General features: G+C 41.8%; 1 protein-coding gene across 3 annotated transcripts in view; it reads left to right on the forward strand.

Moving 5' to 3' along the window:
* Positions 1–26,194, forward strand: part of KANK1 (KN motif and ankyrin repeat domains 1) — a 246,536-nt gene that overhangs the window by 15,125 nt on the left and 205,217 nt on the right. The window lies entirely within an intron of this gene.

Below are 26,194 nucleotides of genomic sequence, written 5' to 3' on the forward strand. Positions count from 1 at the left end.
CTCTGGGACATACTTATGGTAGAGGGTAAGAAAGGAAATGACTGTGGCCGGGTACGGTGGTTCACACCTGTAATCCCAGCATTTTGGGAGGCCGAGGTGGATAGATCACTTGAGCCCAGGAGTTCAAGACTAGCCTGGGCAACATTGCAAAATCCCATCTCTACAAAAAATAGAAAAATTAGCAGTGTGTGGTAGCATGCACCTGTAGACCCGGCTACCTGGGAGGGGGAGGTGGGAGGTCACCTGAGCCCGGGGAGGTTGAGGCTGCAGTGAGCTGTGATCGTACCACTGCACTCCAGCCTGCTTGATAGAGTGAGACCGTGTCTCAAACAAATAAATAAAAATTAAAAAGGAAATAACCAGTTCATTCATAGTTATTAACACTTCTGCTTGTGTGTCACTTCTACTCGCCTTCATTTGGCTGAAGAAAGCCATACGGCCAGGCCTGCTAGCAATGGGGTGGAGAAGTGCGATTAATTCTTCCATCTGGAAATGCTGTAAGTCACATGACAATGGGGGATATAATCCTCTTTCAGGGAGGTTAACGAATAATTGAAAACAACAATATAATCTACCATAATGGAAAACTATATTTAACTCAAAAAGATTTACTGGCTTGTATTCTGATTCAGAAATAGTTTTTAGAATTGGTTAAATCTGTACTTTGAGTTTTATTTTGAAAAGGTTATGCCTCAGAAATCTGCCTAGATATGGAAAATAGGGTCTAGTTTTTGGACAGGACTGATTAATCTTTTATGAGTTGGAGAGCTGTACCAACAACTTGGTAACTTTCCATTAGTTGTTTCCCATGGCTCTAGATCTGTATTTTAATCAAGAAATTACACTTCTTCTCTTGACTTTTATATCTTGATTTTCCATGCATCGTTGCTATCCTATTGGTCAGTTGATTTTTGTTTAATTGCCTGAATTAATATAGTTTTGGCAGCCAATTAAAAGTAGCAAGAGAAGGGTAGTGATGGGGCCTTTTGACAGAAATAAAATTTATTAAGGCCTCATCAATCCGTCTTGGTATTTTTCTTTCAGAAATGAAACTGCTGAACTGTTGCTGATATTCTTACTAGGAAATTTCTGTCTTATATAAAAGATATGAAATCAGAATTCTTTGAAGCAAGATGACAAAATGTAATCACACATTGCTGTGAGGAACAGAACGTTTGTGCCTCAGTTGGTTATTCACCATCTACATGTTGAGATTCTTTTTGTGGGGAAGCTTGGCCATTTCTGCATGTTCACCCTCACACTCCTTTTTCTGAGGTGTGGGGGCATCTCCTTAGGCAAGAGTCTGAGGTACATGCTGTAATTTTTATGATAATGCTGAAGTCTCTTCTGCTTGGTTGACTTTTAGTGTAGGTGGACCAAGCCTCAGCTGGTGTCAGACTGCTGCACTTGGAGTTCTTCCTGAGCTGTTAACCTACTTCCAACTCTTCATGAAAATTCGTTTTTGGGAAATAGTGTTCATTCATGAAATTTCATCAAAACACTGGGCACTTGGAATTCTGTACTTTCTTTTCCCTCCAGATTCTTTTTTTTTTTTGGAGATAGAGTTTTGCTCTTGTTGCTCAGGCTGGAGTGCAGTGGTGCAATCTTGGGTCACTGAAACCTCTGCCTCCCAGGTTCAAGCGATTCTCCTGCCTCAGCCTCCCAAGTAGCTGGGATTACAGGTGCGTGCCACCACGCCTGGCTAATTTTTGTGTTATTAGTAGAGATGGTGTTTCACCATGTTGGCTAGGCTGGTCTCGAACTCCTGACCTAAGGAGATCCACCCACCTCGGCCTCCCAAAGTGCTGGGATTACAGGCATAAGCCACAGTGCCTGGCCCAGATTCTTTTATTGAATGAACATCTAGTATGTCTTCAGCTTACATTATTTAGAAATAGAGAATAGTTTAAGAAACAGCCACAGGAAACTCACACATGGTGATCCCTTTTGCCTCTCTCAGTGGCTGTTTTTTTGAGAACTGTTAGAAAAGTTGCTGTAGGCCTTGGCATTAGAACATGTTGGCACATTTCTTGGGAAAATGTTTGATTTATTGAATAATGTAAATATTGTAAGAGATTGTGATTTCCTCATTGCTTTGACCAAATTTATATCCCACTGTTAAATGGAGAGCTTCATGATGGTTATTTACTAATTTAGGTCGCATTTTGCAATTCTGTTTTCCCTTGTGCTGAATTTTATTTATTTTTAAATTAAAGGTAAGTATTACATCTAGTTTTGAAAGATGCTGCAGGTGTTTTGGACCAAGATTGGGTACAGATACATATATCATGGTTCCTTCGTTCTGTTAAAAGTTTTAAGAGGGCTCTGTGTAAGGGAGTGCACATACACACAGCTAGATAGCACTCCTAATGCTCCTTTCCGTGCTCACTTGGTCTCCTGCGTGGTTCTCACAAGCAGAGCATATGCTCGGTGTCATACCGAGAGTACTCAGTACTCTGTCTCAGTACTGAGACTCAGAGAAAGGCATTCTTTTTGAGCCCTTTTGCTCATGAGGAAGGGGGTCCTGGTGTGCCCCAGGGTCTGTTCTCCAGGCCTGGGACCCAGAGTGGGGTTGAACTGGCAGAAGGCAAATACCATAATGGTTACTTCTGCAGGGACAGACTGGAAGGGACTTCATGCTGACTTTGGGGTTTTTAAGTTGGTATTTTCTGATGAGTGACTTTGGTATCTAATGTAGCTCACTCTGTAAACTCTAATGCACTCTTTAGGCTTAGCAGTGTGTGCCTGCCTGTGCTGTCCTGACCACCAGCCTCTGACTTGCCCTGGTTTTCACTTCATTACTCCTCCCTTGGTGCTGACAGCTCATGGGAATCAAGCCAGAATTGGCCCGAAAGCTAAATGCCTGCACTGCTGAGCTGTGGTTTCCCATGAAAATGCCTTCCCTGACTTAATGTTAGCCTTTTGCTTTTATTGATGGATAATGCAAAAAATCTTCTGTAAGGTTTCAGTTCTTGATCTCTTTTCTGTAGACACTCATTCTCATGGTGACCTAATCTTCTCTCATGACTTTAAATGTGGTTGATATTCCAATCATTCCCACATTTAGGTCTCCAGCTCTGACTTTTTTCTCCAGTTCCACTCCATAAGGTCCAACTACTTCCCCAGTATCTACACCCAAGTGCGTGGTGGCCACCTTAAATTCAGCGTCACCCAAACAGAATTTCTTATTTCCCCCAAACTCCTTCTCCCCACAGGCTTCTGGTGGTAAAACCCCTAAACTTTGTAATCATCTTCACTCCCCTATCTCATACACCCTACCTTTAATTCAGTAGCAAATCCTGTTCCACCTTCAAATATGTGTAGAATCTGCGTCCTCCTTCTTTCCACTGCCACCATCCTCTCTCACCTGGATTACTACACTAGCCTGATACCTGGACTCTCTGCTTCCCTTGCAATCCATTCTCAACACCCGTCTTTTAGAAACAAAATTCACATTGTGGCACTGCGTAGACTCTCTGTTGGCTCCTTGTTTCCCTGGGAGGACAAGTTTTTACAGTGAACTCCATGGCTGTCCTTGCCTGGTCGCTTGTTATTCTGTAACCTCTCCTGTGCTCGCCCCTTCTCTGCTCTTCCACAGATAACCCTGTTGCCTCCCTTAGGGCCTTTGCACTGACTCCTTCCTGTGCTTGAAGTGCTCTGTCCTCACCTCAGTGAGGTCCTTGCTCAGATGTCCCCATGTCAGTACCGTGACTGTTCAAAGTTATAACCTGTCTTCTCCTGGTACTCCTGGTCCCTCTTAATCAGCTTTGCCTCTTCTTTTTTTTTTTTTTTAATATCACAAATTAACTAGTATTATTATGGAATTTACCTATTATATTTATTGTTTATTTTCAGCATATCCCAGTAGAATATGGGCTTCTCCAGGGCAGGAACCTTTAGCTGGTTTGCTGGTTGGTGGTACATCAAGCTCCTAGAACAGAACCTGGAAACACAGAAGACACTTGAATAGATGTTTGCTGTTAAATGAACTGCCGATAAGGATTTACTATGCTGTTCAGAATCCATTATGTGAGGAAATATATATTTCAGTTCACTGTTAGGAAAACGTTTATTTCCTTGATGAACAGGGACCCCCAACTTACCTGATTCTCTTTTCTGCTTTGGCTACCAGGATGTCAGGAACTAAGTGTCATGCTTGTGAAAGTGATTGGCTTCAACTTGCTGGTGAAATAATACAACCCTTCCCTTTCTTTCCCCTTTCCCCAGCCTTTACTTGATTAAGTTGTTCTGTAGTTCTTTTTGTTTTTTTCCTTGACAACAACTCTGCCTTTTATTGTTTGACTTTTCTTTTTTTGTTTTTTGTTTTTTGTTTTTTTTTGGTTTTTGGGTTTTTTTGGTTTTTTTTTTTTTTTTTTTTTTGAGACGGAGTCTCGCGCTGTCGCCCGGGCTGGAGTGCAGTGGTGTGATCTCCACTCACTGCAAGCTCTGCCTCCCAGGTTCACTCCATTCTCCTGCCTCAGCCTCCTGAGTAGCCTCCCATAGTGCTGGGATTACAGGCGTGAGCCACCGCGCCTTGCCTATTGTTTGACTTTTCAAGTAACTTTTGGGAGTGTATGGCATGTAAGAATTCAAGTCAATCTTCAAAGGAAGATAATTCATTTATTACAGAGATTTGTTTATCTTAGCTTATGGCTGGTTTTATTTTAGCTTTGGCTAGGTTGGCACCATTGTTTCCAGTAGTATGTCACTTACTGTTTTTGCTTTTTTTTTTTTTTTTTTTAATGGGTCTTGGCTTGTCGCCCAGACTGAAGTGCAGTGCTGCAACCTCGGCTCACTGCAACCTCTGCCTCCCAGGTTCAAGCAATTCTTCTGCCTCAGCCTCCCAAGTAGCTGGGATTACAGGTGTCCACTACCACTCCCGGCTAATTTTTGTATTTTTAATAGAGACAGGGTTTCACCATGTTGGCCAGCTGGTCTCAAACTCCTGACCTCAGGTGATCCGTTCGTCTTGGCCTCCCAGAGTGCTGGGAGTATGGGTGTGAACCACCATGCCCGGCTAGTTACTGGTTTTTATCAGTGTTCTGAAAGTAATTTTAGGTATGCTGTCTCTCTACAGGCTTCTGTTTGATTGAATTTCACTTACACAGGTATTAACATGCTTGTAAACTACTGTTGTCTATTGCTTTATTGCTTTGGTTAGTCAATCCCAAACTCTTGCTGTTTTTTTTTTTTTTTGAAGTGGAGTCTCACTCTGTCACCTAGGCTGGAGTGCAGTGGCACGATCTCGGCTCACTGCAACCTCTGCCTCCCGGGTTCAAGCCATTCTCCTGCCTCAGCCTCCCAAGTAGCTGGGACTACAGGCGCGCGCCACCACACCTGGACAATTTTTATATTTTTGGTAGAGATGGAGTTTTGCCATGTTGGCCAGGCTGGTCTCGAACTCCTGACCTCAGGTGATCCGCTCATCTTGGCCTCCCAAACTGCTGGGATTACAGGCGTGAGCTACTGCTCCCAGCCAACTCTTGCTTCTGAAACCCAAAGACCCTGATTTCTGACAGAATATGTATATATACGTGTGTGTGTGTGTGTGTATATATATGTGTGTGTATATACATGTTTATTTATTTGAGACAGTCTCGCTTTGTGGCCCACGCTGAAGTGCAGTGGCATGATCTCGGCTCACTGCAACCTCCACCTCTCTGGTTCAAGTGATTCTTGTGCCTCAGTCTCCTGAGTAGCTGGGATTGTAGGCATGTGCCACCATGCCCAGCTAATTTTTGTATTTTGTTTTTTTAGTAGAGATGGGATTTTACCATGTTGGCCAGGCTAGTCTCGAATTCATGGCCTCAACTGATCTGCCTGCCTTGGCTTCCCAAACTGAGGAATACAAAAAACTGTAGAATTTTGTATTTTTGAGCTGGCCAGATTTGTCAATGGCTCTAATAAGTGTTGTATTTTTATTTAAGCAGGCGTGTGGTGACGTTAGCCCTGTGATTTAGGAGAATAAGCAGCAAAGGTTGGGCTGATTTCCCTGCTCCCCTGGCTGCTGTTTCTCCATTAGAACTGGAATTGGGGATTTCACAAGGACCCCTTGGAAACCGCACAGTTAGTTTTACAAAACAAATTGCATTTGTCACCCAAAGGATCAATATTTTCTTAAACTTTCTAAAATAAAGGATCAGTTTGTTTCTGAAATTTGGTTACCTAAAGCCATTGACAAATTAGTTGTTTCTTATTCAGGTTGCTTTTAATTGAGTTCTGCATGCAAACCCACATGTATCCCTCTCTGCCTCTGAGGAGAATGAGGCCTTTCTTGGAAACACAAAAGTAGGAATTCTGATTTTATTTTGTGATCTTAGTCACTTTACAATTATAAAAATTATGGAGCTAATGAGAAACCTGCAAAATCCTGAAGTCTTCAAGGAGTGTGATCCTGGCCTGTCTCTCAGGCATTTCTCCCAGCAAATGGGATGGCAGAGCAATGACTGTTCCCCAGCCCACAGGCGGGAGCTGGTGGGCAGCAGCAACAGTGGTCGACCTAGAAGTCTTAGACTGTCTTAGATGTGATTTGAAATATGGCTTTTGGCCAGGCGCGGTGGCTCAAGCCTGTAATCCCAGCACTTTGGGAGGCCGAGACGGGCAGATCACAAGGTCAGGAGATCGAGACCATCCTGGCTAACCCGGTGAAACCCCGTCTCTACTAAAAAATACAAAAAAAAAAACTAGCCGGGCGAGGTGGCGGGCGCCTGTAGTCCCAGCTACTCCGGAGGCTGAGGCAGGAGAATGGCGGGAACCCGGGAGGCGGAGCTTGCAGCGAGCCGAGATCCGGCCACTGCACTCCAGCCTGGGCCATAGAGCGAGACTCCGTCTCAAAAAAAAAAAACAAACAAACAAAAAAAAGAAATATGGCTTTTGTTGTGGGAGCAGCACACATAAGACCATCATTGGTTCTCATATGGGAAAAACCCTTGAATATTGGCTCTAGGACAGATTTTAAGGCTGGGTGCGGTGGCTCATGCCTGTAATTCCAACACTTTGGGAGGCTGGGGCTGGAGGATTGCTTGAGGCCGTGAGTTCAAGACCAGTCTGCACAACCTAGCAAGACCCTGTCTGTACAAAAAAAAAATAAAAATTACAAAAAATTCTTTAAATGAAAAAATTTAGCAATGTTTTATGTACTTGTCTTCTCACACTTCAAAAAGTCAAGTTGTTCTACAAAACCGTCCGTGAAAACAGTAGCTGTCTGCCCTGCTCTTCCCACCTGATTCCCTCTCCTCAGAGGAATCTCTCATCTATCTTCTGATGTTGAGCGATAAGAAAATGCTGATATTTGACTGCTTTAGACCTGTGAAAATGACGCTACCTTGAGAAAGCAGTCTTATCATGTCATTTCTTGATTTTTTAAAATTCAATTCTGGATATTTACTTTCCTGACACTGTGGAAGATGAAGATAAACTCTTGTGACTTCCCCCAACACATCTCTTCTCCTGCTCTAATATTAATGAGATTTTTATTTGGTTAATATACAATGTTTATAGTATTATTTTTACTGGAAATAATTCACAGCCAAGACATGTAATTTAAATGACATTTCCTTCCTCATATAGCTTTTGCCCACCCAGAGTTAATAATTGTTTTGAGTGCTTGTTTTAAGTACCTGTCACTGACTCACTCCCAAACTGAAGCCTAACCCTGCTCTCTGTGTGTTTGTACACCTCAGGGTAGCTGTCCATTCATCCTTTCCTCCTGAAGGCATCCCTTCTGAAGTGTCCAGGCCATTCTGTATGTTCTCTTCTCTGGATACTGTGGTATCCTCCTTCCTTGTGGTTTCTTTTTGTCTCTGGTCTTTTTTTTTTTTTTTTTTTTTTGAGATGGAGTTTCACTCTTGTGCAGTGGCGGGATCTCGGCTCACTGCAGCCTCCACCGCCCAGGTTGAAATGATTCTCCTGCCTCAGCCCCCCAAGTAGCTGGGATTACAGGCAGGTGCCAGCACACCCGGCTAATTATGTATTTTTGTTAGAGATCGGGTTTCACTATGTTGGCCAGGCTGGTCTCGAACTACTGACCTCAGGTGATCTGCCCACTTCTGCCTCGCAGAGTGCTGGGATTATAGGTGTAAGCCACTACACTCGGCTGCTCTCTGGTCTTGGTAGAGAGCATTGGCCAACAGCTTCTGCAAAAGGTTACAAGGGAGATAGTCTTCTTGAGATTTGGCATGTCTAAATTGTCTTTTTTTTTTTTTTTCTTTCACCTTCACACTTACTAGTTTGGCCACGTATACAGTTATAGTTTTAAAGTCCTTTTCCCTCAGAACTTTAAAGAGATTGTTCCCTAAAGTTCTAGCTTTTTATTAAAAAAAAAAAAAAAAATAGAGTTTCCCATCACATCTCTTTAAAAGTTTTTAGGGGCAGGGCACAGTGGCTCATGCCTGTAATCCCAACACTCTGGGAGGCCGAGGCTGGCGGATCACGAGGTCAGGAGATTGAGACCTCCCTGGCTAAGACAGTGAAACCCCGTCTCTACTAAAAATACAAAAAATTAGCTGGGCGTGGTGACGGGTGCCTGTAGTCCCAGCTACTTGGGAGGCTGAGGCAGGAGAATGGCGTAAACCCAGGAGGCGGAGCTTGCAGTGAGCCAAGGTCGCGCCACTGCACTCCAGCCTGGGCGACAGAGCGAGACTCCGAGGCGGGAAAGTTTTTAGGGTTTTTCTTTTTGTCCAAGTATTCTGATTGGTCTTTTTGCATTCATTTTTTCTGGGCACACAGTGACCTTCTCAAACTGGAAACTTAATGTTTTTCAATTATTGGAACATTTAAAAAATTATATTTAGATAACTTTCCTTCTTTTCATTGAATTTGCATTTTCTAATGTTGGTGGTCCTTCTGGGCAATCCTCTGATTATCTTACCCTTTTCTCTCCTATTTTCTATGTCTTGGTCTTTTTATTCCATTTTCTGGTGGATTTCCTCAGCTTTACCTTACAACTATTTTACTGATTTAAAAAGTAACTTTTTTTTTTTTTTTTTTTTTTTTTGAGACAGAGCCTCACTCTGTCACTCAGGCTGGAGTGCAGTGGCTTGATCTCGGCTCGCTGCAACCTCTGCCTTCCGAGTTGAAGCGATTCTCCTGTCTCAGCCTCTCGAGTAGCTGGTTTACAGGTGCCCACCACCATGCCCAGCTAATTTTGTATTTTTAGTAGAGACCCAGTTTCACCATGTTGGCCAGGCTGGTCTCAAACTCCTGACCTCAGGTGATCCACTGGCCTCGGCCTCCCAAAGTGCTGGGATTACAGGCATGAGCCACCATGCCATTTTCAAATGGCTAATATGGCTCAATTTTTTTTCTTTGAGGCAGGGTCTTATTTGTAAGCCAGGCTGGAATGCAGTCTGATGATCCCTGCTCGCTCCAGCCTTGACCTTCTGGGCTTACGCAGTCATCCCACCTCAGCCTCCCGAGTAGCTGGGACTACGGGTGCACACCACCACGTCCAGCTAATTTATTATTTGTTATAGAGATAGGGTCTCACTATGTTTCCCAGGCTGGTCTTGAACTCCTGGACTCAAGTGATCCTCCTGCCTTGGCCTCCCAGAGTGCTCGGGTTACAGGTGTGAGCCACTGGGCCTGGCCCATGGCTCAAATTTAAAAGATACAAAAAGTGTATAGTGAAAAGCCACCCACTTCCTGTACTAGCTACCATATTCTCTCTTTAGAGGCACCTGGTATTCTTCCTTCCAGAGATAACTCTGTTCGTATGTATATATGTGTATATATATGTGTATATATGTGTATATATGTGAGTATATATGTGTATGTGTGTATATATATACTTTTTTTTTTGAGATGGAGTCTTGCTCTGTCGCCTGGCTGGAGTGCAGTGGTGCCACCATGCCCAGCTAATTTTTGTATTTTCAGTAGAGACGGGTTTTCACTGTGTTGGCCAGGATGGTCTTGATCTCTTGACCTTGTGATCCGCTCGCCTTGGCCTCCCAAAGTGCTGGCATTGCAGCGTGCGCCACCGCGTCCAGCCTCATGTGTATTTTTAAAAGTGTGTGTGTATGATCATATTCTGTCTCCCTGTTAAATCACAGATGATGATAGACTTTATATATTGTTATGCATCTTTTTTTCTTAAAGCCATATGTCTTCAGACTGCTCCATATAGAGGTATGGGTTTTTTAAAAAATCATTTTAAATGGCAGCATAGTATTATTTTAACTCTGTATTTTGTTTAATCGGTTTCCTATTGATTTTGCTACATCCAACAATGCTGCAAGGGGTAACTTTGTACATATATTATTATGCTCACAGGTGATAGTGCCATGTGTGATGAATGTGTAATGACCAGGTTAAAGGATATGTGCATTTGTACTTGTCAAAGATACGACTCTAACTGCCTTTCATGGAAGCTGTGCTAACATATGCTGTCACAGGCAAGGTATGAAAGTACCTGTTTCCTTATATCCTTGCCGGCACAGTATGTTATGACATTTCTTAATCTTTGCCAATCTGTTAAGTAAAAAATGGTATCTCATCTGGTTTTAGTTTGCATTTCTCTTAGGAGAATGAGCATATTTTCACAAATTTGTAAGAGCTGTTTGTATTTATCTTTCTGCGAACTGTTCATATCCTTTGCCATTGGGCTGTTACCAAGTTGTATTACATTATACCTAAGGGAAATAAGCCCCTCATGTGATAAGAATTGGAGTTGTTTGCAGTTTGTTCATCTTTTGACTCGGGTTGTGTTACATTTTTCTATGTAGATGAATTTCAGCAGCTTATTTTAAAGTCTTTGGATTTAATGTCATGAAGAGAAAAAGGAGTTCCCCATCTTAAAATTATTATTTTTCAAATGCCCAGGGTTTCTTTTGGAACTACTGTAGTTTCAGTATTTGTATATTTATATTATTTATCCATATTGAATTTATTTTAGTACATATGGATCCCAGTTTACTTTTTTTCCCAGATGTCTACTGATTTTCCCAATCATTTATTAATAGTCCATTTTCCCTCTGACTAAATCCCACATACCTGTGTGTCTGTTTGTTGACTTCTATTGTGTTGCTCTGCCTAGCTCTGTGGTGTTGAGCTATTCATGTTTTAGTTGTGACACTATTCTAATTGTTAAGAATATGTTTGTATTAGAGAGGATTGGGCTTGCATTAAATATTTTATTGTTGATGTTAACTGTCAGTTTTGTAGTGGCATTTAAAAATGAATTATATGGGAGTGGTGGCTCATGCCTGTAATCCTAGCACTTTGGGAGGCCCAGGAGGGTGGAGTGCTTGAGCCCAGGAGTTCAAGACCAGCCTGGACAACATGATGAAACTCTGTCTCTATGAAAAATACAAAATTAGCCGGACATGGTGGGGTATACCTGTAGTTCGAACTACTTGGGAAGCTGAGGCTGCAGTGAGCCATGATTATGCCACTGCACTCCATCCTGGGTGACGAAGTGAGACAACATCTCAATAAAATAAAATAATTTTAAAAAATGAATTATGCAAACTTTAAAGGAAACTGGTCATACTTTATGTAACTCAAAAAATGTTTAGGGACCCAGGCTGGTAAAGGTCAGAGTTTTCTAACACAAGATTTGCTTCCCTTTTTTTTTTTTTAAATCCCTCCAATGAGGGGGAAATAGATGCTAAAACAATGGTGAGAAGTACTTAATTGGCTGGGTGTGGTGGTTCATGCCTATAATCCCAGGACTTTGGGAAGCCCATGCAGGAGGATCTCTTGAGGCCAGGAGTTTGAGACCAGCCTGGGCAACAAAGCAAGAACCTTCCCTCTATAAAAAATAAATTAACCAGATGTGGTGGTACGTGCCTGTAGTCTCAGCTACTCAGGAGACTGAGGTGTAAGGGTCGCTTGAACCCAGGAGGTCGAGGCTGCAGTGAGCTGTAATTGTACCGCTACACTCCATCCTGGGTGACAGAGACCCTGTCTCAAAGAAGAAAAAATAAGGTAGTACTTAATTTGGGATCAAGATCGGCTTACAAATCAGAACATGCAGACTTGAGGAAGAGAAAAAGCAATTAAATAGGTCAACAATTACAAAGCAAAACTCAGTTTGAGAGTTGGATAAAGAGATTTGATTGTGGGGGCTTTCTGTCATTTGAGATGTGACTTGCGTGATGAAAATACAGCAGGTGATGAAAATACAGCATCAGTAGTTAACTGGAGTACAGCAGCATCTGTGATTTTCTTTCTGTGGAAAGTCTTTATTTGCCTAAGATGAAGAAAAGAGACTGTAGTGAACCAGAGACCATTTTATTCTGAACTGTGGCAGAATAAAACGCCTTGTGGCGTATGTCCTCAGTGTTACTCTGCAATAGCCCATATATTGGGAAAAAAGGTGGCTGCTTCTGTGTGTGTGTGTGTGGGCTAGATTGTTGTTGTGTTATATTGTGATACCAAGAGAGAAGAGAACTTTTGTCTAGATGCTCACCTGAGACATCCACCTGGCCTCCAAGCAGCATGCACATGAGTGAGGAATTTCAACAACTTGTTTTTTTCCTATGGAATAATTAATGTAAAACATTGGACATGAGCACAAACACAGAGATATTATAGACTAGACTGTAAAATCATCTGTGGGCCACTCTGAGCCCCTGTGGTCAGTCCTTTTCTTGGATGACTCTAAAGAGGACTTGGTCCCCACTTAGACATAACAGTGCATACAGATTTAAAAGGAGTTTGAGAGCATCTATCCTTTTTTTTTCTTTTTTCCGAGAAAAAGTTTCGCTCTTGTTGCCCAGGCTGGAGTGCAATGGCACAATCTCACCTCACCGCAACCTCTGCCTCCTGGGTTCAAGCAATTCTCCTGCCTCAAGCCTTTTTTTGTTTTAACCATTTCAATCATTTTGAGTGTATAGTTCAGTGATGTTAAGTATGTTTACATTGTTGTGCAACCATCATCACCATCCGTCTCCAGAACTCTTTCATCTTCTTAAATAGAAACTGTGCCCCCATTCAGTCCTTAACTCCGCATTTCCCTCCACTCCCTCCAGCCCCTGGTAACAACCATTCTACATTCTAATTGTTTTATTTTTAAATTTAGATATATAGTTGATACTCAGAAGCTTAACATTCCTTATACAAAAGTCTTCACCAAGCTACTTGGCTTGAGCATCTTATTTGCTGCTTAAGCCTTCCCCTGGGAATAGAATACAGCCTTTATCACTGTTTTTGAAACATCTTGGAAGTGGGCAAAACTGCTTGAGTTTATTATGTAGAAGTGCATCTCCAGATTTCTGGAGTGTGAATCGAAGATTTTCATACCAGCAGTAGGGTCTCAACCTTGTTTTTCTTATCTCTTGGCAAGAAAGCAAAGCTGGCCATTTGGGTATAATAAACCTTGTGTACACAGCTGCAGGAGCAAGCAGGGAGGTGGCTGTGCTTGGAGGCTGGGTGTTTTGCCGAAGATAATGGGGCATCTCTGGCACCATGTTGCTGGTCGGAACAGTTTTCGAATTGGATTTTGTCCTGCAGTGATGTGTTTGAAGAGGAAAGCACTTTTGAATATTCGCATTGCTTTGAAGCAGGTGCCATGGAGATATTGTGACTTATTGCCAGTCAGAGGCACAGCTGCGTGTGTGAGGTGTTGAACAAAGGTTGCTGAAAAAAGGAGATAATCATTAATTTTTTCAGTAAAATTCATTGAACCCCAAGGGCGATTTGGAGGGGTCATAGCTGTTTTTAGAATCTGTTGCTGATCACCGTATATCATAGATATTAAGCTTAGGTTAAGAGCATTAGTGTGGGTGCAGAGTTTAGATTTGCCAGTTTGTGACTTTAGGCATGTTTAACCTTTCTCAGCCTGTTTCTCCATCTGAAGAATGGACATAGTTTATCACTGGGCTCTTTGTGGGATACAGATGAGGTAAGGCATAATGCATTTAAAGTGGCAGGTACAGTCTAAATACTACCTAGTGCTCCTGGACAGGCATAGAAAATGGAAAATTATTTGTATATTTTCCCCTCCTCCGAAACACTTTTAAGACCATCTGATCTTTATTTATGACTTATCTGAATCCTGAACAGTTTTTACTGGATCATATTCTGGTATCTGGACTGTCCTAGTTTGAAGGTGGTGCTGCTGGGTGAGAAGCCAAGGATGAGAGAGGCTGTTTTTTGGAGGCCCAGTATGTCAAAACTGAGGTGGCATTTCTAGTTCCTGATAGAGTGAGACAGATGCAAAGGTCATGGGAGCTTTGAAGAGTTTCTATGCATTATGTGTTGTTTTTCATCTTCTGGAAGTAGACTGGAATTTGTTTTCGGCTGCTAAGTTCATTATGTAGTTGCCTCTAAGCCATGCCTCCCCTTTTCCATGTTTGTGAAAAGCAAAACAAAACCACCAGGCACATTGTCTTTTAGGAGGACCTGGAGATTGACTAGCTGACACCCCCAGATTTCACATTAGTGTTGAGATAAGGAGAATAATGTAAGTCACCCAGCCTTTTTGTCATTCTGCATTTTTATTCACAGGGATGAACAGAGGCTTACAGATTGGGAGAAAGGGGTGGGCAGAACCAATTCTGTTTTCTGCTGGACCCAAATAATGCATCTGCTTTGATAACAGCCTGTCTTGATTTACTTGGAAAGGGCATAGAGTAATAAATAGTTTGTGGGAGTGTGAAGAATGAGCCTTTAGACTGACCCAACTTGTGGAAATTCAGAAAATGCAGAAATGTACGTTCTTCCAGCTTGTGAATCCTGAACAATGGAATTGTTAGAAGAACTTTTGAAACTTGTTCTTTTTTTGAAAGCATTGTGCTCAGTTGGCTACATGTGCTTTGGTCTCAAAAGTTTGTGCCTTAATCACATTGCTGGGGAGGCTGTGGATTTCACTATCAACAGAAAGTGATGTAAGATGTGATATCTTCTCAGCAGGCACTAAGGAGATTTTCTTGAAAGAAAAGGGGAAAATGCCGCTCTTAAGCAAAAAATGTGGACCGTGTTGGCAGACATACATCTTTAAAAATACCAGGAGAGAATTATTTAATTATTTGCCCCTTAGTTTTATCTTGATGACTCTTAGGGTGATTTTTCCCCCTCTTAGTTAGGCAGCAACCTACAGGCTGACATTTAACTATTGACTGTTCATCCTGGGGAATGAATTACTGTAATTTATAGTCAAGGGTACAGATGTAAAGAGACAAAGGATCAGATGTTTCTAGTGCCTTTTTTCTTCCTCTGATAGCTTCTCCCAGAAACTTGATAAAAGCACCAACACTAAAACATGTTTACAATAAGAAAGCTGTTTATTCATCTTAAGTAGAAAATTCTGTGTTTCTGTAAAACTTTGCCCATGTAGGAACAATTAGTCTTTTAATTTGAGTTGTGTATTATAATTCCATGGATGGAGATGGGTGGAGGTTGGGGCGAGGGGAAGCTGAGGTAAGAAGCCAGGCCAGAGAATTTAAAATGATGTCTTTCTTTGAGGATGCCCCCTTTGCCCCTCCTGCTGGCCTCACAACCGTGGGATTGGCCGCATCACTTCCTGTCCAAGTTGGCACTGACAGTGGCACAGTAACTCTGCCCAGTGTTCTCAGGCTGCAGTGGGCAAATTTCCAGCAATAGAGTCACCCAAAGAAACAACGCAGCCTCCTTTTTTTCTTTCTCTGTTGCCGAGGGCAGTTTCCTCAGACCTTAGTACCTATGTCCCTTGCTTTTGGAATAACCCCATTAGGTCCTCAAACCTTGCCTTTGATTTATGTGGCTTCCTGAGGATCCCCTACCATTTGCCTCTATTGCCTTCCCTTATGCAGAGGCCCTAAGTCTTCGCTGGGGGAAGAGTCCTCAGGGGCTTTCCTGTGGGAGAAAGGAAGGATCTATTCCTGCCCACCCTTCTTTCTCTTCACGTAGAGAAATTGCTCACATTTTTGGTACCTACTGTTTACTGGGCACTGTACTGTGAGTTTTCACGTGTGACCTCACAGGTACTATGATCATCCCCGAGTGATGTTCAGAGGGGTGGTCCGCCCCAGGTCACAGGGCTAGGAAATTAGTAACATGCAAGGAAAATGGCTTTACTCTCGGCATGAAGTGAGACAGACAATACAGTACACCTGCTGGGTGACAGAGTTGTCCCTGAGTGTTAGGGCCTTTGCCAGCTTTGGGGCTCCACTTGCTTGGTGCACAGTAGGCAGCAAATGGGCTATAGAATCACGGTATTTGTGATTTCCTGTGTTCTTGACAGTTGAGGTATTCTTTGAGGCTATTTATGTTCTCTCTACCATGCTCCTCACAAGCAGTCTTCTGAGTCCTCACAAGCAGTCTTTATTGTTTATATTTCTATTAACAGGTCTGTTTAAGGCAACGTAAACCTTTCCTACCATGTTCCTCAAAATTCTTCCAGGCTCCTTCACTACCCAGTTCCAAAGGCACTTCCACATTTTTTGACATTTGTTGTAGCAGCACCCCACTTCCAGGTACTAAAGTCTATTAGTTTTCTATTCCTGCTGTAATAAAACCCACAAATTTCATGCTTAAAACAGCACATGTGTGGGGCGCGGTGGCTCACATCTGTAATCCCAACACTTTAGGAGGCTGAGGTGGACGGATCACTTGAGGTCAGGAGTTCAAGACCAGCCTAGCTAACATAGTGAAACTGTCTCTACTAAAAATACAAAAAAAAATAGCGAAACGTGGTTGCAGTCACCTGTAATCTCAGCTACTCGGGAAGCTGAGGCAAGAGAATCACTTGAACCTCGAAGGCAAGAGTTTACAGTGAGCTGAGATTGTGCCACTGCACTCCAACTTGGGCAACAGAGCAAGACTATCTCAAAAAAAAAAAAAGAAAAAATACACAAAAGCACAGACTGGAATAAAATCAAGGAGTCAGCAGGACCAGTTACTTCTGAAGGTTTTAGGAGAGAATCTATTTCCTTACTGCTGCAGCTTCTAGAGGTCACCTGTATTCCTTGGCTTGTGACCCCTTCCTTCATCTTCAAAGCCACCAGTGGCAAATTTAGTCCCTTTTACGCCTGATATTTCTTCTGGCTCCTCTTCTGTGATCCCATCTTTCTCTGACCACAGAAAGAAAAGACTTCTAAAAGACTCGTTAGATTGGGTCCATCTAGATAATTCAGGAAAATCTCTCCATCCCAAAGTCCTTAATCTTAATGCCGTCTGCACAATGACTTTTGCCATGAATGTAACATATTCACAGGTTTGGGAATTAGAAGTTGGACACCTTTGGGGGGCCCATTTTTCTGCCTGCCACACACAGTAAGTAAGGTGTAAACACAATACCATTATCTCTCTTAGTTCACAGTCGGTACCCCTTTAGATAAAGTGTGTGGTTTCTAATCAAGCATTTTATTCAGGGTGCATCTCTTCCACCTGGATGGCAGCACACACCTTGCAGGTCAGGCGTGAGATGAACAAGAGCTTTTGGAAGACTGGAAGCTACCTCCTTGTCTCTTAGAGTAAGGAAGCGAGAGAGAAGCAAGGAGATCACTTGAGTTGTGACTCTCTTGCTTATGGTGAAATTAAGAACTAAAACTAAAACAAGAACGCTTTCATAACGGAAACACTGAAATATAAAATTAAACCACCTCCTAAAGGACCCTTTTTCCTTTGAAAACAAAGCTAAGCTGTGCTGATGCTTGCACCTCTGCTCTTTCGTGGGAAAATTGGACCCCTCTGTGACATTTGGTATGTTACTGAGCAGGGTTCCCTTGGGGAGGACGAGAAGCCCCCTCTCCACTCGACACTTGGAATTTGATACCAGTTCCTGTCTGACAGCTGGTTAGCCTGTCAGGCCCTCACAAGTTAAATCTTGTCTCAGAAAATAATTTGCTAGAAGATCAAAGCATGGATGGGGTAAATTAATTTTTCAACAAGCCACAGGTTTGGGATAATTGTCTCTCAAGTGTTGCTAATGTCTTTGATAAACAAGTAATTTAGGGGGCTCTTTTTTTCTCTTGAGATTATAAATCTTGATTGATTCGTGTGTTGAAAAAGAACTCTGAAAGCTTGCACCTAAGATGAAGCCCTGTAATAACGTGAAATAATAATAATAGGTATATTTCAACACCTGTATCATTCAGAGCAGTGATTCTCAACAGGTGGGGGTGGGAGATTGATTTTTGCCCCCCAGGGGCATTTGGCAGTGTTTGGAGACATTTTTGATTGCCATGATTTTGGGGGAGGAGTGCTACTGGCATCTTAGGGAGTAGAGGCCAGAGATGCCCAGAACAGCCCACAACAAAGAGTTATAGAATGTCAACAGTGCTGAGGTGGAGAACTCTTGATTGAGAAAGGAATGTTTTCTATTTTACTTGTTTTCATGTGTCTTAACACTATTCCTGGATTTAATTTCTTTGAGGATAGGGTCCATCCTTTTATTTTCTCACTCAACACAACAAGTTGCCCTGAGTAGGCTCAAACATCTATTTACTGTTGATTCCCCTCTCTCTTGTTAGCTATTCATCCTTTTTTTGTCTTGGAGCAGAGCTATTGAGGGCAGTGCTGGTAAGCAGATGGTAGAGCTGTGGCAGAATCAGCATGGTTGGGAGAGCGGAAAGAACACAAGCTCTGGACTTCTCTCAACCCCTGCTTTCTCGTCTGTTAAAAAAAAAAAAAAAAAAAAAAAAGTTAATAATAGTGCCCAACTTAGGATGGTTGTATTTGAGAAAGATCGTGTTGCAAAAAATTGGGGATGCAGTAAGTGCTCAGTAATGCCTTCTCAGGCAGCTGAACAGGAGACTGTGTGCAAGGTCCTCTATCTTAGGACCCTATTTTTTATAAAAAGTTGCATAAAGGAGGGGCAGACATCTTGCACATTACCGAATTGTTCTTAGTTCTCCAGGAAGAAGAGGAAAAGAAAACCATTTATAGCATTTCAGTAAAGGTTTCTCCATGATTGACAAAACAATTTTGAGGTTCCCAAGAGGCACATTTTGCCTCAGGCTGGAGTAATTTTTAAAACTAAACTGACAGCAACTAGTTCAAGTTGGAACAGTCCTAACTTAATTATAGATACCTGCAGAGGTTCTTTCAAACAGGTGGGTTTCAGCAGCATGGTGCTATCTAGCAAAAGCTGTTGTTTTCTTAGTTATTTGTTTGAGAGTCAGCTTAGAACATAGGGAAGGAGTCAGATTTGGGATTGAATTCTGTCTCTGATTGGATCAGAGTCTCCATTTTTCGTATTTGTAATACGGGAATAATGATTGTCCTTCAGAGGATGGTTATAAGGGTCAATTGACAACATATTTGTTAGACATTTGGCATCGTAAGTACTTCATAAATGACACCTGTAAAACTTTTTGTTTGAAAATTTTCCTGGTTTTTTTTGTTGTGTTTGTTTTATTTATTTATTTTTTGAGACAGTCTCGCTGTGTTGCCCAGGCTGGAGTACAGTGGCACAATCTCAGCTCACTGCAACCTCTACCTCCTGGGTTCAAGTGATTCTCCTGCTTCAGCCTCCTGAGTAGCTGGAATTACAGGCATAAGCCACCACGCCTGGCTAATATTTGTATTTTTGGTAGCAACAGGATTTCACCATGTTCGCCCGACTGGTCTTGAACTACTGGCCTCAAGCAATCCATCTGCCTTGGCCTCCCTAAGTGCTGGGATTATAGGCATGAGCCATCATGCCTGGCTTAAAACTTTCCAGTTTTTAAATGTCATGTACATTTTTTGCTCAAGATTGCTTTGGCTATTTGGGGCGTTTTGTAGTTCCATACAAATTTTAGAATTTTTTTCTTCTGTAAAAAATTACATTGGCATTTTGATAGGAATAGTATTAAATCTGTAGGTCACTTGGGGGAGTATGAACATTTTAACAGTGTTAATTCTTCCAATCCATTAATACAGGATATCTTTCCGTTTATTTATGTCTTCAGTTTCTTTCTGCAGTGTTTTATAGTTTTCAGCACACAGATCTTTCACCTCCTTGGTTAAATTTATTACTTAGTATTTCATTCATTCATTCTTTCTTTTTTTTGAGACAGGGTCTTGCTGTGTCACCTGGGCTAGAGTGCAGTGGTGCGATCACAGCTCACTGCAGCATTGAACTCCTGGGCTCAAGTGATACTCTTGCCTCAGCCTCCCAAGTAACTGTGACTACAGGTGTGCGCCACCATGTCTGGCTCATTTTTAAATTTTTTGGTAGAGACATCTCTCTCTGTTGCCCAGGCTGGTCTTAAACTCCTGGACTCAAGCAGTCCTTCTGCATTGGCTTCCCAAAGTGCTAGGATTACAGGTGTGAGCCATTGCACCCGGCCTTATTCTTTCTTGATGCTATTGTAAATGAAATCATTTTCTTTATTTTTTAGATAGTTCATTATTAGTATACATAATAGAAATGCTACTGACTTTTATATGTTGATTTTAGTATCCTACAACTTTACTGCATTTATTCTAACAATTTTTTGGTGAAGTTCTGAAGGTTTTCTATGTATAAGATTATATCATCTGCAAACAGAGACAGATTAACTTCTTGCTTTCCATTTTTGATGTGTTGTGTTTTTCTTGCCTAATAGCTCTGGCTAAAACTTCTAGTACTATATTGAATAGAAGTGATAAGAGTGGGCCTCCTGTTTTGCTCCTGATCTTAGAGGAAAGGCTTTCAGCTTTTTACCACTGAGTGTGATATTAGCTACGGGCATGCCATGTGTGGCGTTTATTATGTCGAGGTCCATTCTTTTTACCTAATCTGTTGAGAGTTTTTATCATGAAAGGATGTTGAATTCTTTCAAATGATTTTTATCCATCTGTTGAGATGATCACATGATTTTTATCCTTCATTTTGTTAATGTGGTGTTAATTTTAATTAATTTACATATGTTGAACCATCTTTGCATCACAGGGATAAGTCCCACTTGTTCATGGTGTATGATCCTTTTAATGTGCTGTTGGATTTGGTTTGCTAGTATTATATTGAGGATTTTTGCTTCTATAGCCATCAAGGATATTGACCCATAATTTTATTTTCTTGTAGTTTCCTTGCTGGCCTTGTAAAATGAGTTTGGAAGGGTTGATTCCTTCCTCTTCAGTTGTGGGAAAGAGTTTGAGAAGGGTTGGTGTTAATTCTTCTCTTTAAATGTTTGGTAAAATTCACCAGTAAAGCTATGACGTCCCGGAATAATATTCTTTGTTGAGAGGTTTTTATTTCTGATTCAATCTCCTTACTTACTATTGGTCTCTTCAGATTTTCTATTTCTGTATTATTCAGCCTTGGTGTAAGTTGTATGTTTCCAGGAATTTATCCGTTTCTTCTAGGTTATCTAATTTGTTGGCATATCTTTATCTATAGTAGTCTCTTATAATCATTTGTATTTCTGTGGTATCAATTGTAATGTCTCATCTTTCATTTATAATTTTGTCTTTTTTTTAGTTCAGCTAAAATTGATAAAATTTGTCAATTTTATCTTTTCAGAAATCTCTTGGTTTTATTAATCTTTTCTATTGTTTTTCTAGTCTCCATTTATTTTTGCTGTGTTGTTCATTTTTTTCCTTCTGACTTTGGGCTGTTCTTTTTCTAATTCCTTGAGGTGTAAAGTTAAGTTTATTTGAGATCTTTCTTCCTTAATATAGGAGTTTGTTGCTGTAAACTTCCTTGTAGTACTGCTTTTGCTGCATCTCTTAAGTTTTGGTTTGTTGAAAACCGGCCCCCCCCAAAAAAAAAAACTGGAGGCATCATACTATTGACTTCAAAATATACTAAAAAGCTGTCATCGAAACAGCATAGCAATGGCGTAAAAACAGACATATAGACCAATGGAACAGAATAGAGACCCCAGAAATAATTCATATTTACAGTCGGTGGCTCTTTGACAAAGTTGCCAAGAACACACAATGGAGGAAAGAGTCTCTTCAGTAAATGATGTTGGAAAAACTGGACATCCACAACAGAAAAATTAAACCCCTTTCTCACACCGTATACAAAAATCAACTCAAAATGGACTAAAGATTGGGCGGCATGGCTCAGGGGTAGAGGATTTGACTGCAGAATGGACTAAAGACTTAGTAAGATCCAAAAGTATAAAACTACTTGAAGAACACACAGAGATAAAGCTTCTTGACATTAGTCTGGGCAATGATGTTTTAGATATGACCTCAGAAGTACAACAGAAGCAAACATAGACAAATGGGATTGTGTTAAACTAAAAAAAAATGCTGCATAGAAAAGGAAACACACAATAGAATGAAGAGACAGCCTATAGAATGGGATGAAGTGTTTGCAGACCATACATCTGATAGGGGGTTAATATCTAAAATATACAAGCAACCCATACAACTCAATAGCAAGAAAACAAATAACCTGATTTAAAAATGAACAAAGGACCTTAATAGACATTTCTCAATAGAAGACATACGAATGACCAACAGATATATGAAAAGGTGCTCGATATTACTAATCAGGGAAATGCATATTAAAGCCACAGTGAGCGGCCAGGTGCAGTAGCTCATGCCTGTAATCCCAGCACTTTGAGAGGCCAAGGCAGGCAGATCAGTTGAGGTCAGGAGTTCAAGACTGGCCTAGCCACATGGCAAAACCTCATCTCTGCTAAAAAATACAAAACCACAGTGAGATATCACCTCACATCTACTAGAATGGGTGTTATCAACGGCAAAAGGTAACAAATGTGTTGGGAAAATGTGAGATAAAGGGACCCTCTTAGACTTTTGATGAGAATGTTAGTACAACCAATATGGAAAATAGTGTGAGTATGGAAGTTCTGCAGAAAATAAAAACTGAACTTCTGTATGATCCACCAATCCTACTTCTGGGTATATATCCAAAGGAACTGAAATCAAAGAGATACCTGTACGCCTGTGTCCCTCGAAGCATGATTCCCAATAGTCAAGATATGGAGACGATGGAAGTGTTCATCAGTAGATGAATGGGTAAAGAAAATATGGTATATGTGTACAATGGAATACTCTTCAGCCTTAAAAAAGAAGAAATCCTGTCATTTGCAACAATATAGATGAACCTATTCATAAATGAAATAGCCAGACACAGAAAGACAAATACTGCATTTTCTCACTTATATGTGGCATCCAAGAAAGTCAAACTCTCGCAGAAGCAGAGAGTGGAATGGTGGCTGTCAGGGTCTGGGAGATTAGGGGTACTTGGGAAGATGTTGGTTAAAGGTAAAAAGTTTCAGTTAGGATAAATATGTTCTGGAGATCTATTGTACAGTGTGGTGACTGTAGTTAATGTATACTTGGAAATTACTAAGAGATTAGCTCTTAAATGTTCTCAGCACAAATAAGTGTGAGGTGGATATGTTAATTAGCTAGATTTAATTTCACAGAGTCTATGTACATCAAACCATGTACATTGTAAATATATACAGTTTTTATTTTTTAATTATAACCTTAATAAAAGTGGGAGGAAAAGTGATAAACCGTTAAAGGTAACAAGTTAACTTGTCACCCAACCTATTTATTAATTTTTCTATACAATATAATGTATTTTGAGAACACTGAGACCAGGCGCAGTGGCTCATGCTTGTAATCTCAGCACTTTGGGAGGCCGAGGTGGGCATATAACTTGAGGACAGGAGTTCGAGACCAGCCTGGCCAACATGGTGAAACCCTGTCTCTACTAAAACTACAAAAAAAAATTAGCTGGGCATGGTAGCAGGCGCCTGTAATCCCAGGTACTCGGAAGGCTGAGGCGGGAGAACCGCTCGAACCCAGGAGTTGGAGGTTGCAGTGAGTCAAGATCACACCATTGCAATCCAGCCTGGGCAACAAGAGTGAAACTCCGTCTCAAAAAACAAAACAAAACAAAAAACATTGATGTTTGAAAATCCCCAGGCTTCAGAAGACACACTGCTGTGTGTTTGTCCTTCTATGGAAGTCGGCACAGATCTCAATGACTTGTTCTCATTTCACCAAAAAATGACCATTCTGCTTCATGCCATCAGTGCAGATGGAAAACTAGCAGCAGTTTACAAAGTTTCCACTTTAAAAAACGTAACTCTAATTGATTTTAAAAAGTAGTTGATTGTTGCAAGACTTGACATTTCTCTAGTTAATTTCTATGCCTGATGTTTTGCTCCTTACCATCTTCAAAATCTGAATCCACATCCAGGGCTTCTCTGTTAGGAGGCTCCATATCATATCTCTTTAATCCTGATAATTTCTCAATTTTTTGTTTCCTGCCTACCTACCTATTTTCTTAGACTACCTTTATTTGCTTAGTAAATATAACATTTCATATTCTGTTACTTTTATTTTTATTTTTATTTTATTTTTATTTTTGAGGTAAGCTTCTGTTGCCCAGGCTGGAGTGCAATGGCATGATCATGGCTCACTGCAACCTCCGTTTCCTAGGCTCAAGTGATCTTCCCACCTCAGCCTCCTGAGTAGCTGGGACCACAAGTGTACACCACCATGCCCGGCCAATTTTTTTTATTTTTTGTAAAGACAGAGTTTCACCATATTGCCCAGACTGGTCTTGAACCCCTGGAATCAAACAAGCCACCCCCGCTCAGCCTCCCAAAGTGCTAGGAGTACAGGCATGAGCCACTGCACTGGGCCCTGTTAACTTCTTATGTCATTTCCCCACTTTAATATATTTGAGGACTAGTTCTGTGTTGTTTATGTGTTTTAACATCACTACAGCATCTGGTGCAGAGAGGGGCATTCTGTAGTCATGGTACTTCTTATCTTTACTATTGCTGATGAGCCATAACAAATTTGAGATTAACAATTAATAGATGGACCGGGCAACAAACACTATGTGGAGGAATAAGTGAGGCCGAAGCTGATGGATGATGCAAAGCGGAGATGTAACATATTTCATTGGGGAACCAGACAAATAAGCAGAGTAAGCCCTCTGATAGGGGAAGTACGGGCTGTTATGGGCACGTAATACTGGGAACATTAGTGGAAGGTGGAGGTCAGAGAGTTGAAGCTGAAACCTGTTGGGTGAGGTGGAGTTAGCCAGGTGAAGTGGTAGATTTGGGGAAGAGGAGAGGAGGGGGAGCATCCTGTGTTTAGAACCAAAGAGAGTTTAGTGTATGATTGTTGGGTGGAGGGGGTGGGAGGGTAGGTCATAAAGGGCCTGGTAAATTGTTAAGAAATTTTAAACTTTATCTCAAGGGTGGTGGGAAATCACAAGTTTTAAGTTGGTAGGTGAAGTGCTGGCTGGAAGAACCCCTCCAGCTTGGGTGTGTGAGGGTGGCCTGAGAATGGAGGCACCTGTAGTAATCCCCCAGTGAGAAATTGTAGCCTGAGCTGGCCGTGGGACTAGAAAAAGTGGACAAATGGCAGTTTAGGAGTAGAATCTCTGTGAGTTGATTGAATGGGGAGAGGGAAACATCAAGCCCAGTGCCCAGACTTCTGGGAGGATCTGGCTGCTACTCAGTGAAAGGAAGCCTGGGAGGTTTGTGAGGGCAGATCATGAGCCCATTTATGGACATATTGAGTTCAAGGATCTACAGGTCATTGAAGGGGAAATGTGAGCTTGAACCCTGCATTTAAGTTCAGAAAACAGAGCACAATGAATTGAGTTCTGGGAGTCTTTTCCATGTGGATGGTAACTGCAGCGGATGAGATAATAAGATCACCTAGTTAGAGGTGGGGGAGCAGAAGAGGGCTTAGGGCAGAACTCTGAAGAGCAACCTGCAAAGGAGACTGAGGAAGAATGGACAGAAAGCATGGAGGAAACCTTCAAGGGTGCATTTCAAGGTGGCAGTGGTTACCAGCATTAGCTCCTGCAGAGCCATGAGAATTGAGTCATTTCTGCTGGGCTTAGCAACAAGAACTTTCAGGGGCTTCATGGCAGAGTGACAGCATATGGAGATGCAGTACTTCTCTTGGCCTGTACAGAGCCTCTCCCCGCCACCCCCCGCCCTGCGAGACGGAGTCTCGCTGCTCTGTCACCCAAGCTGGAGTGCAGTGACGTGATCTTGGCTCACTGCAACCTCTGCCTCATGGGTTCAGGGGATTCTCCCGCCTCAGCCTCCCAAGTAGCTGGTATTACAGGCATGCACCACCATGCCAGGAAATTTTTTTGTAGATTTTAGTAGACAGGGTTTTGCTGTGTTGGCCAGGCTGGTCTCAAACTCCTAACCTCAAGTGATCCGCCCACCTCAGCCTCCCAAAGTGCTGGGATTACAGGCATGAGCCACCGCGCCCTGCTAGTACAGAGCCTTTGAGGACATTCGAAAATGTGTGCCTTTCTGGATGGACATAGTCCCTGGTTTGGTGAGTGGACCGTGTGTGGGACTTCAGCTCTTAGGTACCACCTTAGCTGGGTGCA

The sequence above is a fragment of the Chlorocebus sabaeus genome, chromosome 12 (assembly GCF_047675955.1).
Source record: "Chlorocebus sabaeus isolate Y175 chromosome 12, mChlSab1.0.hap1, whole genome shotgun sequence".
NCBI lineage: Eukaryota > Metazoa > Chordata > Mammalia > Primates > Cercopithecidae > Chlorocebus > Chlorocebus sabaeus.